Genomic DNA, 17,325 nt, shown 5'->3' on the forward strand with positions numbered 1-17,325 from the left:
GTATTCAAAATCTAAGCCAAAAATGTTACCATATTAGCATATGAACATAATGTTCCTGTCATTTTTCAACTAATTCATAATACTTGTATAAAATTATTTTATTAAAAAAAGATTTAAAACAAAAGTCGGGAGAAAAGTGCTCCTGTTTTACATTTTTTCACGACTCTACTATTGGCTTGATAGTCACATTCAGTCCTGCGCTGACTCTGTCACAATCATGCACATCATGCAGCCTCTGGAAAACTTCAACTGTATGAATGAAAACGAAATTATTATTATGACATACTATTGGCATTGCTGAACTCCAGAGACCATCCGGCTTCTAGAGGTGATCTAAATTCCTTGGTTCACTGCCCCTTCCTTCATCTCCAGATCTCATCATCCAGCCTCTGACCTCTGATTCTGTCCTCACAGCTTCTCTCCGATTCTAACTCTAATATCTCCGTCTTACTAGAAGGACCCTTGTGATTACATTGGGCCCACCCAGACTATCCAGAATCATCTCTGCATCTCCAGATCCTTAACTTGATTACATATACAATGCCCCTTTTGCCATCTAGGGTAACGTATTCAGAGTCTGGTGCCTAGAATATGGATTCCTTGGTGGCGGAGGGCGTTAATCAACCGACTGCAGTGTGGGAAAGCGATCCCGCCTTTGCTGGCCCCTGGGTTCCTTACCATCTGTTGTTAATTTGCTTAACCCTGACCACAACTCTTCAAATTAAAGTCTTTTCAGTTAAATCCCTTGGATTTATCACCTATTTCCTGCCAGGACCCTGTATAATATACTTGCTAAATCTGAAGCCAGTTACAACTAATTTATAAGTGTGGGTATTATAAAATATATATGCAGCCCTTCATGCTAATAACAATTTTTAAAACGTACATAATCATAAGTAATAAGTGTGTAAAAATATCCTACCCTGGAAATGGGGTCAGCCTGAGTAACCTTATGAAACTGGTGGGCTTTGCCTTTTGTACTCACCACCTCTCCTTTGATCACTCTTCTTCCTTTTCTGTCTGTTCCCGCCTCTTCTGATCTCAGGTCCAGGCTCATAGTCTGCTCACCGAAAACCCAATGAAACCTCTCACCTAGGTCTGACCTCCCTAATAATCTAATCCAGTTTACCCATTACCCTTTACAAGCAACTTGTTCTTTTTACACTCCCTTCAGCTAACACATTAGCTAATAAGTGATAACAAATTAACATTGACTGTGTCAATGGACAATTGAATTAAAATTTTATGTTGGCAGTCTTCTGGAAATATACTGCCTTACCCCTGTTAACTTAAATCACATAATGTATAAAATTAGAAAGGTGAGCTTTATTTCTTAAGAATGGAATTACGACCTGCAGGCAGAAAGGGCAGCCTGCCAATGGAAAAAAACCTAAAGCAAGCTTTTCAACAGAAGGGAAGAGTAACACAGGAATTTAAGCTGAAGGGGTCGGCAAAGCATACATATTCAACAGGACACAGGAAGTGCTATGAATATTCATGAAAGAGCATGAGCATGCATGATAAGCAAACATGCGTGTCACCTGCATCCCATAGTCCTGTTGGGATGGAGATTTAACATTTAAATGTATAGAATTAGGTGAAGAAGGACAGGAAGGCACTCAAATGTGCATCCTCTGTAAAACCAGCCAGAACCAGTTCACGGTTGGTGGGCTCTTATCAGAAGAAAGTTACAGAAATCAATCTCTTGTCCAATCAAAGCTCTCACTGTGGCTTGTGGAACAGGTTGGGGCTCAGTTATTCGGTGTCTGATGGCTGGCCAGCTGCAACTGCTTCAACATCACTTATCTCAAAGCCAGTGTTGTTTAGCTGTTGGAGAAAGAGGGAGAAAAAAACCTTGTGGCAATTAGAACACAGTTACTTTGTTAAGTGTAAAGTATGTGACTTAGCCCATGCCTGACATGGCCACAGGTCTTGTTTACAATTTGGTATCTTATTGCCATAAACAGTCTATTCTGCCAGTCTTAGGATCTCTGTTTTAACATTAATGCTGGTCAGCTGCTGTGTCTAAGCAGCAAAAAGAAGGGGATATAACGAGGTATCTGACCTACTGTCCCGTCATGGTTGGGAACTCAGGTGGGTTTTTTTAACTATTATTATTTTAAGGTTTCTCTGAGGTCCCCTTGGCCAAACAGCCCATTCAGTTGGTTGGGGGCTTAGGATTTGATTTTCAACCCTCAGCCCTAAAGGAGTGCATTTCTGATGGTAAATTATCAGACATCATGCAAAACTGAATGGGAGGTGGAAGAGGAAAAAAAAAAATCTTGGTCATGTATGAATGAAGTAAACCTGTTTGTAACTGTTTATCTCTTCTGTGCACAATGATAGAAATATTTAGAGCCGGGCGCGGTGGCTCAAGCCTGTAATCCCAGCACTTTGGGAGGCCGAGGCGGGTGGATCACGAGGTCGAGAGATCGAGACCATCCTGGTCAACATGGTGAAACCCCATCTCTACTAAAAATACAAAAAAAAAAAAATCAGCTGGGCATGGTGGTGCGTGCCTGTAATCCCAGCTACTCTGGAGGCTGAGGCAGGAGAATTGCCTGAACCCAGGAGGCGGAGGTTGCGGTGAGCCGAGATCGCGCCATTGCACTCCAGCCTGGGTAACAAGAGCGAAACTCTGTCTCAAAAAAAAAAAAAAAGAAATATTTAGAGTACTTTTATCTCTTACTTTCTAGGAAGTAACTCTGTTTGATTGGTTTTTATTAATATTATCTCAGACTTATTCCTAAAATAAAATTAATATCTAAAGTATTAGAGCTTTTAAATAAACTTTTGGTAAATACAAAAATTAATCAGAGAGATGGTAGTTGTTTCGGAAAACATAATCAAATAGTATCAAAGGGTCTTATTGGATTCATTTCCTAAACGTTTCCTGAATCTGTCTCCACTTCAGTTTTTCTCAGAAAACAATTTTTAAAAAATATTTCTTCTTTGAACTCCTATTTTTGCCATATTAGGTTTTCCATAATACATTATTTAGCTTGCAGTTTCATTTCATTTATTTACATTTATTTATTTATTTATTTATTTATTTATTTATTGAGACAGAGTCTTCCTCTGTCACCCAGGCTGGAGTGCAGTGGCACAATCTTGGCTCACTGCAACCTCAGCCTCCTGAGTTCAAGCAATTCCCCTGAGTAGCTGGGATTACAGGCGTGCACCACCATGCCTGGTAATTTTTGTATTTTTAGTAGAGACAGAGTTTTGCTACACTGACCAGTTTGGTCTTCCTGACCTCAAGTGATCTGCCTGCCTCGGCCTCCCAAAGTGCTGGGATTCCAGGCATGAGCGATCGCACCTGGCCTTTACTTATGTTTTCATCCTGAGTATGTTCCTTCATTTGATCTAGATCTATGTTCAATTTTTCATCAGTTTCTGTTCTATTATTCAGGTGATCTGTTGGATTTAAAAGTCCAGAATTAAATTTTATTTCAAGAAATCCTTTTTTCTCTTCAACTGATCATTTGCAATAGCTTCTTGTACCTTCTCAATAATTCTCCTTACAATCATTTACAAATTCACCTGTTTCTTTATGAAAACTTCTCTGTAAACAAGCTGCTGAGTTTATTTGATTCAAGTCCCTCTTTTAAGCTCCTGAGACCCTTTAAGTAATACCTGACTTTTCTTTTCCTACCAGTGTCCACTCGTGTCAGTCCCCATTGCTTCTGGATATGTCAGATTACTGGAAAGGTCTTGGACAATAGTGGACATCCATGAAGTGAAGGGTAAGGAAGGTGTTTCCTCACCAGGATGGCAGCTTAAGAGGTACTGGGACTCTCACAGGGCTGAACATTTCAAGTAGATTCCATATGTCTGTTAGGATGCATGGTGATCACCTGGTCAAGTGATTATAGTCTCTCAACAAGCCATGGGATTGATTCTATTTTCAGACTTCCCCAAATCTACGAATACTTAGGTCTGCTCATTGCTGTAAATAATTTTGTCAAGAGAAGTTGACCTGTGCTCTTCTGTTCCTATACTGTCTCCTCAGGTCCTGAAGCCTCGGATAGATTTCCCCTCCCCACATACTCTCTGTGTTATTGTTTGAGATGGCATAGGAGGGTGTCAAGGAATAAGCCTATGCTGCCATATTCCCAGAGTGCTTGTCCCCTCCTTCTGTAAATAAGTCTTTCATCATTTCCTGTGCAAGTACTAAAATGCCTTCCCTTTCATCCTCCTGCCAGCAGTCTTCTCTCAGTTAAACCCATTCTTCCAGATTGATCTATTTATCATGAACTGGATGTATAACTTCCCGTCTTGAAACCACTCAGCAGCCTACCAACACTTAAGATAAATTCCAAGCTCTTCACAAACTTTTCCTTAAGATTTTCCCATCTCTGTCTTTAGCCTCAACATCCATCACTGCCTTGCACTTACAGTTCTACTTTTAGAACATAAAGAATAACTTGTAATTTTCTTGTACATCATATTATTTATTTCAGACCTCTATTTCTTTGTTCATGCTGATAATTTGTTCCTTCAACAAACATGTACTGCATACCAACCATGAGTCTGGTACTATGGTAGGCACAGGAGATATAATGCTGAATAAGATAGATAATTGTTGTGCCCACAAAGCTTATACTCTAAGGCAAATGTTGTATCACATCAAAAATATAGAACCTAATAGGTGCAAAGAAAAAATAAAGCATATTATTTCCTCCCTGCAATGAGAGTTTAAAACCATTCAGTAAACTGCTTTATTTATTACATGGAAGATTTCATTTCTCACCATGTTGGCCAGGCTGATCTTGAACTCCTGACCTTAAGTGATCCACTTCATTCATGGGACACTTTCGTGTTTTCTTAAAGATTTTCCCACTAGAAACATTTGACTGAAACTCCCTCTCCCCAGCTGAATGTTTACAATTCTCCCCTCAATTTCTGCAACTAACAGCATGTCCCATTCTTTTTTCTGGCTACAGCCTGCCTCTGGTTGAAAACCTTCTTGGATGGGGTCCCTTTAAAAATGATCCTCAGACTGTCCTTTCTGGTTGCCCACGTCACATCCCTGGTACACACTCTGCCCTGTTGTCAGTGAAAACACAGTTTGTTTTCACTGCGTGCAGCTTGGTCTTAGCTCTGCCACCAGAGAGGCAGCTTTAGCCACACCATTTGCTTTTAGTCTTCTTAGATGTGAGACAAATCCCAGGCCCTTTTTACCAGAAACTTCACAACAAATATCAACCTCTCCAACTGCTTATCTCAAAGCCCCTCTCACAGATTTTCTAAACAAACTATTGCTTGACCTCAATCATGTATCTCCTTAACTTGGTTTCCAGATTCCTTTGCTACAGGTATCTTTCTTTGAAATATAAGAGTTTTTGCCAAATAGGATTTAGTTTTCTCTTTAACATACTGATACACAAGCAAACAGGCACTCACCATAAAGTGTAATTAGTAAAATGTGTTCTGGGAGCACACGAGGGAAGTCTTTAACTTAGACTTAGAAGTCCAGAATAGACTTTTTGGAGGAAGCCATATTTAAGATGAGGCTTGTGGGATGAGTCAGTTATCCAAGCAAAGTAGGAAAACACACATATAAAAGCCAGAAGCAAAACAGGATGTATTCAAGGAACTGAAAGTTTAGTGTAGCTTGATCAGACTAGAAGGAAAAATAGGGAAAATGAGACTAGAAAATGAGCAGGGATTGAGTCACAAAGCTTTTGTCACTCACAATAAAAATTTGAATTTTATTTGGGAGCAATGGAGAATCATTGAAAGTTTTTTTTCTTAGGAAAATGACATGTCTGTTGTGTAATTTAGAATGTGCTTTAACTGCAATGTGGAGAGTTGGTTTGAGGGAGGGTGGTAGAAAGAAATGGAGAGAGAGCTGGTTGCTAGACCACAGCCACATCCAGCCCAGGAGATGAGCATGGTGGTGGCAGAAGTGGTGGAGAGAAGCAGTGGGCCTCAGATCCACTTAGGAGTGGAATCTATTGGGTTTGGTGACTGACTGGTCATGGCAAGGCGAGGAAGAGAAAGGAGTCAAAGATGCCACACAGGTTTCTGTCTTTGCCAACTGAGTGGTGCCACTCCCTGAAATAAAACTCTGGAGGAAGGGCAGGTTGACCAAGCTCCACTTCGCATGCATAGGTCTGAGATGCTTGTGAACACTTTCCTGCTTCTGCTTGTTTAATTGATCCTTCTTCAACCTTCAAACTTCAGCCCAGAGGGTATCTCCCTCTTGCTGTTCCCAAATTCCCAGAATTTTCTATTACCCCTTCCTCTCTTACTCCTCACTCACCTTTATTTTTTATTTATTTTATTTTACCTTTTTGAGACATTACCCAGGCTGGAGTGCAGTGGTGCAAATTTGACTCACTGCAACATCCACCTCCCAGGCTCAAGCAATGTCCCTGCCTCAGCCTCCCATGTAGCTGAGACTACAGGTGTGCACCACTATGCCCATCTCTCTTTAGCAGAGGTGGGGTTTCAGCATTTTGACCACGCCAGTCTTGAATTCCTGGCTTCAAGCAATCCACCCAACTCGGCCTCCCAAACTGCTGGAATTACAGATGTGAGCCACCACATCTGGCTTCCCTCTCACTTTATCCTATTACTTTTCTCTTTACAGTGACTTTAACTATATGAGTGTCTTCTCCAGTAGATTATAAAAGCCTTGAAGATATAGAATTTGTGTTATTCCTCATGTGAAACCCTCATCACCTAGTGAAATTCCTGCACATAGCAGGCCCTTTATTAGCGTTGTTGAATACAGTGGATCCTCCTGAATTTGAAAATATTGAAGCAGTAATACATATGTAAATGTGTATGATAAGACGTTTCTGAAGCAACACATATCAGACATACCCACTGGGGCAGACATCATCACTACAGCAACACACGTGTATCACAAACTCACATACAGACCAGGTACTGCCAGCTTTCTAGGAAGGACAGAAGAAAAAGAGTGAAAACTGAGATATCCAAATTGTGCTCCAACTAAGAGGGATTGAATGCCCGAACCAGTGTACCGTCAGCTCCGTCTGACTGGAGATCTTATGTATCTCTCTGTTACAACAAGCTCCTGCTCATGAAACTGTTCACAGGTTTTACCAAAGTTACCCCCTACAAAATAGAGGATAGAAATAACAGATTGTCTTACACGTGCATATAGTCATGCTCCATTGCAGAATGAAAGCTTTAGAAATCGATCCTAAAACAAAATGGCTACAAAGAGGAGCTCGGAGCCCACATGTCCTGTGATTCATCCCAGGATCTGCCACTTACTGGCTGGGTGATATTTCTGTGCCTTAGTTTCATCATTAGAAAGATAAAACACTCAATGGAGTGGCTACAGGGTCCCACTGCTGTTACATCTAAGTGGTTCATGGTCCGATTCAGTACTTACGGGGTTGTGACAAGTATAATATGAATCAATCTATACCAAATCCTTAGAACAGTGCTTAATCTATGCATGCTGTTCTCACCATTCTTCTTCTCATTATTATTATTTTGCTGTTGTTGTTGTTACAATGACTACTACACAGCATCATGATTCAGCCAGTCAGATTTCCATCAACATCAGTCGACACTGTAAGTAGGAGGAAAGGAACCGAGGAAAAGCTCTGTCACAAAGTCCATGTACTTTCCTTGGTGGCAGCGTAATCTTGAGGAATCATCTGGCTTTTTTTTTTTTTTTAGATGGAATTAGCCTTTTGTTACCCAGGCTGGAGTGCAATGGCGCGATCTCGGCTCACCGCAACCTCCGCCTCCTGGGTTCAGGCAGTTCTCCCGCCTCAGCCTCCTGAGTAGCTGGGATTACAGCCACGTGCCACCATGTCCAGCTAATTTATTGTATTTTTAGTAGAGACGGGGTTTCACCATGTTGACCAGGATGGTCTTGATCTCTTGACCTCATGATCCACCTGCCTCGGCCTCCCAAAGTGCTGGGATTACAGGCGTGAGCCACTGCGCCCGGCCCTCATCTGGCTCTTATCTTTGAAAATAAATCCAGTGTATATGAAAAGAGAGAAGAATTGAAGCACTGGCTAGACATCCCCTCTAGTAAAGGGCAGCCACCGGCCGTTAGAAATGCTGGGTGAATGCTGGGAGAGAGCCAGAGGAATCCCACAGGAAACAAGGAACACACACTAGGATGGCTGCAGGCTCGCCCAGCGGGTGCCCCTCAGCAGTGCGATGGTCCCATTCACGCCGATGGTGCCGACCATGGCAAGACCTTGAGGAAAAGCCAGAGTACATCAGTATACCCTGTTTACTCAAGCAGAGGCATTCTATGAAAATATGCTCAGGTGTGGTGGCTCACGCCTGTGATCCCAGCACTTTGAGAGGCCGAGGTAGGTGGATCACTTGAGGTCAGGAATTCGAGACCAGTGTTGCAAACATGGTGAAGCCCTGTCTCTACTAAAAATATGAAAAGTAGCCAGGTGTGGTGGCATGCGCCTGTAATCAGAGCTACTCGGGAGGCTGAGGCAGGAGAACCACTTGAACCCAGGAGGCAGAGGTTGCAGTGAGCCAAGATGTGCCACTATACTCCAGCTTGGGCAACACAGAGCGAGACTCTGTTTCAAAAAGAAAAAGAAAGAAAGAAAAGAAAATGTTTAAGTATTTCTATTGTGATTGGTTATAATTCTCAAGATGTGTGTGTTATAAAAGGTAAGATTTATTTTTTATCTAGAACATTTACTTTTCAATTGTAAAATTCTTTTGAGAAAAAACTTATTGAGAAATACATAAGTCATTGTTAATTATAAGTCATCTATTAGCATGTTAATATTCCTAAAGTCTTTTTTGTTACTGTTATTAACATACGTAAGGACGCCACAGACAAGCGGGCAGACTACATAACCTCATTTGATTTTTGACATTTACACTACATTTGACATCTACCTTTGATATACACAATTTTTATGGAAATTGTATGACTCTTCTCTAAAGGCATTTATAAGAAAATAAAATTTCTTAATATTTTCCAAGAAAAATTAGCATTTCTTTTTTTTTTTTTTTTTTTTTTTTTTTTTTTTTTTTTGAGACGGAGTTTTGCTCTTGTTACCCAGGCTGGAGTGCAATGGCGCGATCTCGGCTCACCGCAACCTCCGCCTCCTGGGCTCAGGCAATTCTCCTGCCTCAGCCTCCTGGATAGCTGGGATTACAGGCACACGCCACCATGCCCAGCTAGTTTTTTTTTGTATTTTTAGTAGAGACGGGGTTTCACCATGTTGACCAGGATGGTCTCGATCTATTGACCTCGTGATCCACCCGCCTCGGCCTCCCAAAGTGCTGGGATTACAGGCTTGAGAGCCACGTACTGAATTATACTAATCGTCTTGAACTCAAGAAAGTTCAGATAAAATCTACTGCCTTTGAAGGTAAATATCTATTGTTGTCAAGCCCAACATGGACAGAGGCTTGTTCGGGAAGATGTAGAGTGGATTAATCATTGGGTGGGTAGTTAATCTCAGTAATCCTTAAGGTTACTTCCAGTCCTGACATATAAACTAACAATCTTAACTGGCCCTTCGCAGAGTCATAAACTGCAGTTTGCAAACTGTTTTGAAACAAAAATATTCTATATGAGTCATATTTATTGTTCATTATCTGTATTCACTAGAACACTCTGCAATGATGAGAATATTCTCTTTCTCTACTGTCCAATATGGCCACCATTAGCCATGTGTGACTATGGACACCTGAAATGTGGCTGCCACAATGGAGAGCACAGGTCTATATTCACTTTTTAAAATCTCCTATCTACGTTTGCTTATTAGTATTTTGCATTTAAAACATTATACTTCAAATAAGCTGAGGCTCACTATGACAGATGACTCTGGAGAGAGTAGAGTTCTTGACAGAGCTGAGAAAATTTAACTTTATTCTTATCCTACAATCTAACACAGTGCCTGGCACAGACTAGCTCTCTCTGAACATTATACAACTTTTTGTAATTCCTTGACTCTTTGAATTCAAAGTCAAACATTTAATTCACTCAATCCTATAGGCTGCTTTTAAAGATAGTAGCAGTTTCTTACTTCATTCTCATTGTGTCAGAAGTCTAAGGATAATAAAAGCTCAAGAACTTCGTGAACCAGCTCAGCACATGAACTCGGAGATTAGTCAACAACTTAAACAAACAAGGCTGGCCAGCTGGTCTCTGCTCTATTTTACCACAGTCTGGGGCAGGAAAAAGGCATTTAGGAAAGGCCTTGAGAGTGTTTCCCTCTCCTCATCATCCATCCCCCTGCCCCCAATCCATCAGTTTAACCTGCACAACTTTTGGCTGATAAAGGACATGGTAGTTGGCCCTAGGGACCACACCAGTCACTTCAAAACTGTGCCCCATGGGACTTGGGACTTGTAAGGCCCATCCCAGTGAGATGCAGCGTGTCTCCTGTGTCCCAGATCTTCCTATTAGTCTGGCTGGGCCTCTTCACCATAGACCTGCAGCCACAGATGACTACAACGGCATGGCTTCTCACTTCTTCGTTGTTTAATGTCCAAGGAGGGCAGTTTGGCAACACCAAGAAGAGTTTAGACAAATAAACATGATCAGGGCACATCATAATTAATGGGCTTCACCACACAGCCAGGCTGCCCAATTTCATGGTTTCAGACTGTGGATTCACCATAGAACTTTGCTTTTTCTGCAATTGCTCCATTTAGAAGGACAGCAGGTCCGGATAGGCTGGAATTGAGTACATGGTTCATTCAGTACTTGCTGTAAGAGCGAGGTCTTGCATGCCATGTTGACTGGCCATTTTACCATTGCTGTCCTATGGGTGAAAAGGATTGAGGACCTCAGACCCATAGGCACTAAAGATTAGGAGATATTCCTGTGTCAGAGTTTACCATAGTCTGAAATAAGTGGGCTTTGTCAATGGGCTGAATTTTGTACCTCTTTCCCCTGGCCCCCCAAAAAACCCTCCTCTGTTGAAGTCCTAGCCCTCAGTACACAGAATGTGACCATATTTGGAGACAGGGTCATTAAAGAGGTATTTAAGTTAAAATGAGGTAATTAGATTGGGATCTAATCTGATGACTGTCCCAGTAAGAGAAAATCTGGATACAGCCACATACAGGGAGAAGACAATGTGAAGACACAGGGAAATGACGGCCAGTCATAAGCCAAGAGGAGCCCCTAAAACAGATCACTCCCCATGCCTTTAAGAATAAGCATACCGGCCGGGCGCGGTGGCTCAAGCCTGTAATCCCAGCACTTTGGGAGGCCGAGGCGGGTGGATCACAAGGTCGAGAGATCGAGACCAACCTGGTCAACATGGTGAAACCCCGTCTCTACTAAAAATACAAAAAATTAGCTGGGCATGGTGGCGCGTGCCTATAATCCCAGCTACTCAGGAGGCTGAGGCAGGAGAATTGCCTGAACCCAGGAGGCGGAGGTTGCGGTGAGCCGAGATCGTGCCATTGCACTCCAGCCTGGGTAACAAGAGCGAAACTCCGTCTCAAAAAAAAAAAAAAAAAAAAAGAATAAGCATACCCTGCCAACACCTTGACTTTGGACTTGTGGTCTTCAAGACCCTGAGAATATGAGTTTCTGTTGTTTAAGCCACCTAGTCCCTGGTGCTTTATTATAGCAGCCCTAGCAAACAAATGCAGACTCTGGTTCCATCTCTGTAAAGCCAAACTTCTTAGTAGGGATACGACCTCTTTGCTTGGGATCCTCTTTTCCTGTCTTGAATATAGAGCCAGGAGGAACACAAGGAACTTCTCTAACCTGGGTTGGAGCTCTTTTCCCTTCCTGGACTTCTTTGTCCTAAATGTAACAAATACATTGTGTCAGTTTACTTGATAACCCTCTGCCTTTTCTTTCTCCTCTCCCATTTCCCAGAATGAATTAGTCTTCCCAGGAAACAGCTCCAGGATCCAGCCTGCCACCAGGGAGGCCAGGGAAGCTCTGAAGGATTCCCCAAGTCCAAGTCAATTCTTTCAAGGTTGGTCCTAGGAAAACCCAGGCTGCCATGAATAGTAACTCTTATCAGATCTTTCTAGTCCCAGTAGTATTTTGTCAGGATCTCTGGGAACAATGTACCTGCTCCATAAAATATTTTCTTCTATGTACTGCCCCCAAATAATCAAATTTATTAATGAATGAAAGGTATATTGCCTTTCATTTCACGTCAAAGATTGCCTTTATTGCCCATCACAAGTAGGTGATTCCTTTTACCATTCAAGATGGTCATATTATAGCCATTCTATTAGACAGTTAACCATATTTGGTAGACCCAAAGGCTACTGAAGACCACAGAGGACTCTTCTGCCCTCTTCTGATGCCTGCCCTGATCTGGATCTATATCCCTGAGAAAACTGGACTTCACAGTTCAAGAGCGAAGGTCAGAGCCAAGCATGAGGCAAGAACGCTTAGGCTGCTTCAAGCTTTGTTAATGAAAACATTTACTCCATCAGCATGACTTGTATACCAGGACAATACAGCATATAGGAAGCAGTGAGAGAAGTAAGTCAACCCCACCACTCAGGGTTCCACCATCTGTAATGGGGGTTACATTGAAAGGGGATCTGAATGGGGGAAGGTGATAACAAGGAGGGATCTTATTAAGGATGGTGAAATATAGGAAACTTGGTAAGAGAGGGCATTATCATAAATACCCTGGAACAGGTGTTTGAACCACCTCACTGGCAAAGCATTTGTCAGAAGAATTTAAAAAAAGAAAAACATGGGCCGGCAAGACAGGGACCCGTTTCTGGCTGCAGCACTAGACCGTCCTTCCTGTGTCACCATCATTTAACAGGTGTTTAGGACACAAGAGGTATCCTGTGGTCCAGGGTTGCCCAGCCCTTAGATTCATTAACCTTTCAGGGAGAGAAATTGCCTTTCTTTCTCCCTAACTCTCAAGGAGGAAGCAGCCACATATTTCACCAGAGGAGTTCATTTTAAGTACAGTATTAAATACTTTTCAGTTTTCCATCAATAAGTTTTTCTTTATAGTTAACCAAACTCCATCATGCTATAATCTTAAATGTTTTAATAATTATAGTTTAATATAATGTTATATTTAATATAAAATTTTACTTAATATTGAGAAGAAAGTAATAATTCAAAATCACTGGTGAAAATCAATGTTAATAATTTAGTATATGAGTATTTGTATGTATTTATATAAATGTATGCATGTGTGTTCTGCTTTTATTTGATGTTATAAATATTTCTCAATAAGTTATCATTTATATTTCTCAGTATGTTATCCCTTGTAAGTATTTCTCAATAAGTTATCTCAATATCATCAACACATATCTTTCATTATCAATAAAATCTTCAGTAAAAGTTTGACTCTATTTTTGGTTGTGATGTTTCTTTTAACATCCACGGTTATTTGGTGACACTAGGAATAAATCACTAAGCTTTTTAATCTAAATCCCAAATTATGAGAACGATAGATGGCCTCATTCTATCTCTAAAGCCCACCTAATCCTTAATGCTCCTGAGGGTTAGAGTCAAAAGTAGAAAGAATTAGGGTTCTAGAGATTGCCAAGTGTTAAACACATCACTTTTTTTTTTTTTCAACTTAAAAATTCAGTGGTTTGTTCTTTAGGGACAGAAAACATCTATGGTATCAAAAGAACCACAACAAAATGTCCTATTTCCCACTTTAAGAGCTGCACCCCACAATTTTCTCAGCCTTTGCCTATTGTTGGACATTAAACTTGTTTCCCACTTTGGCTCGCATATGTTAACGATGCAATGAATTTTACTAGGTATGGATCTTTCGCAGATTTCCGTATGTGATCCTTAGGCTATATTCCTAAAATAATTACTAGATGAAAAGGTAAAATTGTATGGCTCTTGATTCCTATGTTAAGCTATAATTTATACTCTTGCAGCCAATGTGGTCTTCAAAAGAACGTAACATTTTATCATCTTAAAGTGGGTCATTCAACGTCCTCCTCACCAGATCCAGTAACTTCAGTTTCTTTAAACTTTTAACTTCTCTCCAGGGAGAGATGGGATTCCAGGATCTCAAGGAATTATAATCAATCCTGGGTGAAGAAGCCAGCATATGACAAGACTCCATAACAAATAGGATGGAAGAGTGTTTGGAGTCCATTTTCCTTGGAAATCACAGGCTGCCTGGACATGCTGCTCCCAGCTCTTGAAGGGCCACTATCCCTGCTTCCATCACAGAAAAGGGAAAACAGATGCAATAACCATATCGATAAAACCCCAAGCCAGCATGATTGTCCTGGCAAACACAAATGCAGAGACAAAGACAAAGGGGCTTAATATATTTGAAATCAGGACCATCCCAACTTATACGTATTTAGTCTGCTTGTAGACATTTCAACAAATAGGCACAAGGAGTCTGGTGGTGCCAGACACTGTGGTGATGCTGAGCGTGCAGTAGCCAACAGCATAGGCACAGCTTTACCCACGTGAAGTTTAGTTTCTGTGGGTAAGTGAGTATGTACAAGAAGTGCCATGATGCAGTCAGAGGGGGAAGCCTTCCTGCCCAGCTGGAAAGCCTGTGGACGACACAGCGCAATCTGACCTTTCTATCATCAGCCCAACCAGCCTCACTCCAATGCCCTCCCACACCTTCAGAAGAGAAATCTCTGTGTGTTTCTTTTACTTCTCTACCCTTCAGATGCTATTGAGAAGCACTGAGATAAAGCACAATTGAAGAGGCAAAGCACTGGATTTAATTGAGACACCAAATCTGAAAACAGAAGAGGAGATAGACCTTGTAGACCCCTATCAGCCCCTGCATTCAATGTGTCCACGAAGGTAGACAGTAAACAGGAAAGCTCACCACCACCCTTACTGTGACCTACTATCTTGGAGGCCAAACTGGCAAATTTCCCATGCAAATAAAGCCTCCTTGCTGCATGTCCAGGGCAGGCTGTATTTGCAGAGCAACTGACCAAATCCTGGGGCTCTGATGAGAGCCTAGATCTTCAGGGACCTCTCTGCAGGATTTTGGGTCATCCCGAGTGTGTCTGCTCATAGTGCTATTATGTCCAGGGGTGTCTGCCATCTGCTTCTTTGCTTGTCTGTTTGTCTATTTGTCCTCTCTCCAAATCTTTAGCAACTCAACAATAAATCCCGGAAACCTAACTCTACTCAAAACATTCACAAGGCGCTGCAACCTTGCTTAATGGCATTGAAGCGAAGGAAGTGGGGCTGGGGGAAACAGGGTGCTGGTGGGTGTTCCCAGTTCCTATGGTCACAGCCTTAGCCACAGCCTTGAAACACAGAGTATCGGGTTCTCAGCTAGCCCCCTTGGCGGGGAGAGCTGGGAGTTTCTGACCTTCTTTGGGGTTAAGGCTGCTGGTCTCAGTCTGTGCGTAAGCGAGTGGTCACAGTCCTTAATTGCAAAAGGGAAGTGGTCAGAAAACACACTCTGTCCTGGCAGGATTGATAACTTGTAAGAAACTTTGGAAGAATGCCAGAAAGTAACACTGAGGTTGTCTATGAAACAAAATATACATACATCACTTACATGTTTGCTTATAATTTCCAACATGTTCTGAAAAGAAAAAGGAAGCAGAGGGAAAGGATTTTGAGAAAGAGTTCACAACAAAGCCAATACAATTCTCTGCCATTTCCTTTTTACAGTGAAGAGATCACTTAAGTGGTCACATCTAACAAACCCAACAATTACTATGTCCAGGGTCCTAATCAATGCATTTTACATGTATTGACTAATTAATTTATCATTACGGTTTTATAGACAAGTCCTTTATTTAATATAAAGAAATGCCCCATTTTACAGATAATGAAACTGAAGTCCAGAAAGTTAAGTCATATATAGAATCCCTAAGATCTAGTAAGTACTGGAGCCAGGACTTGTCGCCAGGCAAATGACTCCAGGTTAACACTAAACAATTACACCCTGCTGTCATTTTAGGGCTGAATACTTTCTATCAAGTTCAAAATGAATTATTCCCATGGCAAAGGGACATAGGATTTGGATCATCCTGCTAATGAAGTTGTTCTCAAGATCAAGGCACAGGGATCAAGAGTGGTTTTAAACTGGACAGGGAGGCTCAGTGAGGCCCGTAAGCTGGGAAGCATATTGCTTTGGCACTGCCTTCACATTTCATAAGAAGAAGGCAATCTAGAGAAATGCAATAGAATTCGACCATATGAAGTTTCCAGTTTGATACTGAATGTTGTTTCTGTTTGGGGCCACCATGCTATCGGAGCTGTCATTTTGTTTCCTGACTGAAGCTAAAGGAGTTATTGCTGGGGCATGCTTTAATATTCCTCCTGGAGGTCAAAGTATTTAAGTCTAGAAACAAAATAAAACCTTATAAGCTAGCAGACAGTGAAACTGAGACCACAAAGCACACTTGGTGATCATGTACCCACACTTTGTCTTCCAGGAAAAACATGAGAAAGAGTGACTCTGTCTTTATGAGCTGGCTCTGCTTAAAATGAAAGTGAAGGGTGAGGCTCCCGGTCTTCACTTTTCATTTCTGAAGGCTGGTGAATTTTCTGGAGCCTGTTTGGAAGCCTTCACTGGGGTGACCTGGGGACTGCATTAAGTCTAGCAACAGTTGATTGAATATCCACTGTATGAAGAAGACCATGCTAAATACTGTGTAGGACACAAAAATTGAAAAGACAAAAGTTGAGCCTTCCAAGAGCTCATGGGGCTAAAAGTCATAACTGTCTGCATTGGAAGTCTGGCTGGGAAACACGTCATGAGACTTTGAGTTAGAGGGGAAATAAATGAAGAGATGGAAGAAATGTCTGGGGATTTCAAGGTTTGAACTGAACTGGGCAAGAGAGTAGAATGTCATTAGGTGAAAAAGGGAAAAGGAAGAAGTTTAAGTTCAAGAAAACATTTAGAGCCAGAGGCCGGGTGTGAGAAACACATGGTGAATCCTGGACTGACGGGGGTGAGCCAGCATTTCTGTTAGCCCAGAATGGGTCTGAGTGTGTGCATGCCTTCACGTGTGCATGTGGGGAGAAAAGGCATGGATATTCTAGCAAGGAATGAGAACAAAGGCCTGGGCAATGCTGTATAAGCTCTCGAATGCTTGATAAAGGACTAACAGCTTTATTCCGCATGTCAAGGAGATGGAAGGATCCAAGCCTTTGAGTATTGAATGACATGACAACGGATATAATTTAAGGAGACTTGAAATGCCTTAACCAGTGCCCCCCAGTCATAGGTCATAGTGACCCTAATCATCAGATCCAGAGGCTGACCTGGACAATAGCATCCCTGAAGTCTGTTTCTGGTGCTGACCCAAGTGTGGGCCTTCAGACCGTAGGACAAATGCATAGGGTCAATTTGGCCCTGGCTTCTCCCTGGGGAATAATAATATAACTGATATTTCACCGACAATGGAGCATGGCAGAAG

The 17,325-nt window shown here is 41.7% G+C and overlaps 1 long non-coding RNA gene across 1 annotated transcript in view; it reads right to left on the reverse strand.

The window, feature by feature from the left end:
* Window positions 1-1,704: 1,704 nt before the first annotated feature.
* LOC141581642 (uncharacterized) overlaps window positions 1,705-17,325 on the reverse strand; it is a 228,024-nt gene continuing 212,403 nt past the window's right edge. Inside the window, exon 10 of the long non-coding RNA XR_012514410.1 lies at window positions 1,705-1,827. This is a non-coding gene — a long non-coding RNA (uncharacterized LOC141581642). The remainder of the gene's footprint in view (window positions 1,828-17,325) is intronic.

This window comes from Saimiri boliviensis, chromosome 16, assembly GCF_048565385.1.
Source record: "Saimiri boliviensis isolate mSaiBol1 chromosome 16, mSaiBol1.pri, whole genome shotgun sequence".
NCBI classification, from domain to species: domain Eukaryota; kingdom Metazoa; phylum Chordata; class Mammalia; order Primates; family Cebidae; genus Saimiri; species Saimiri boliviensis.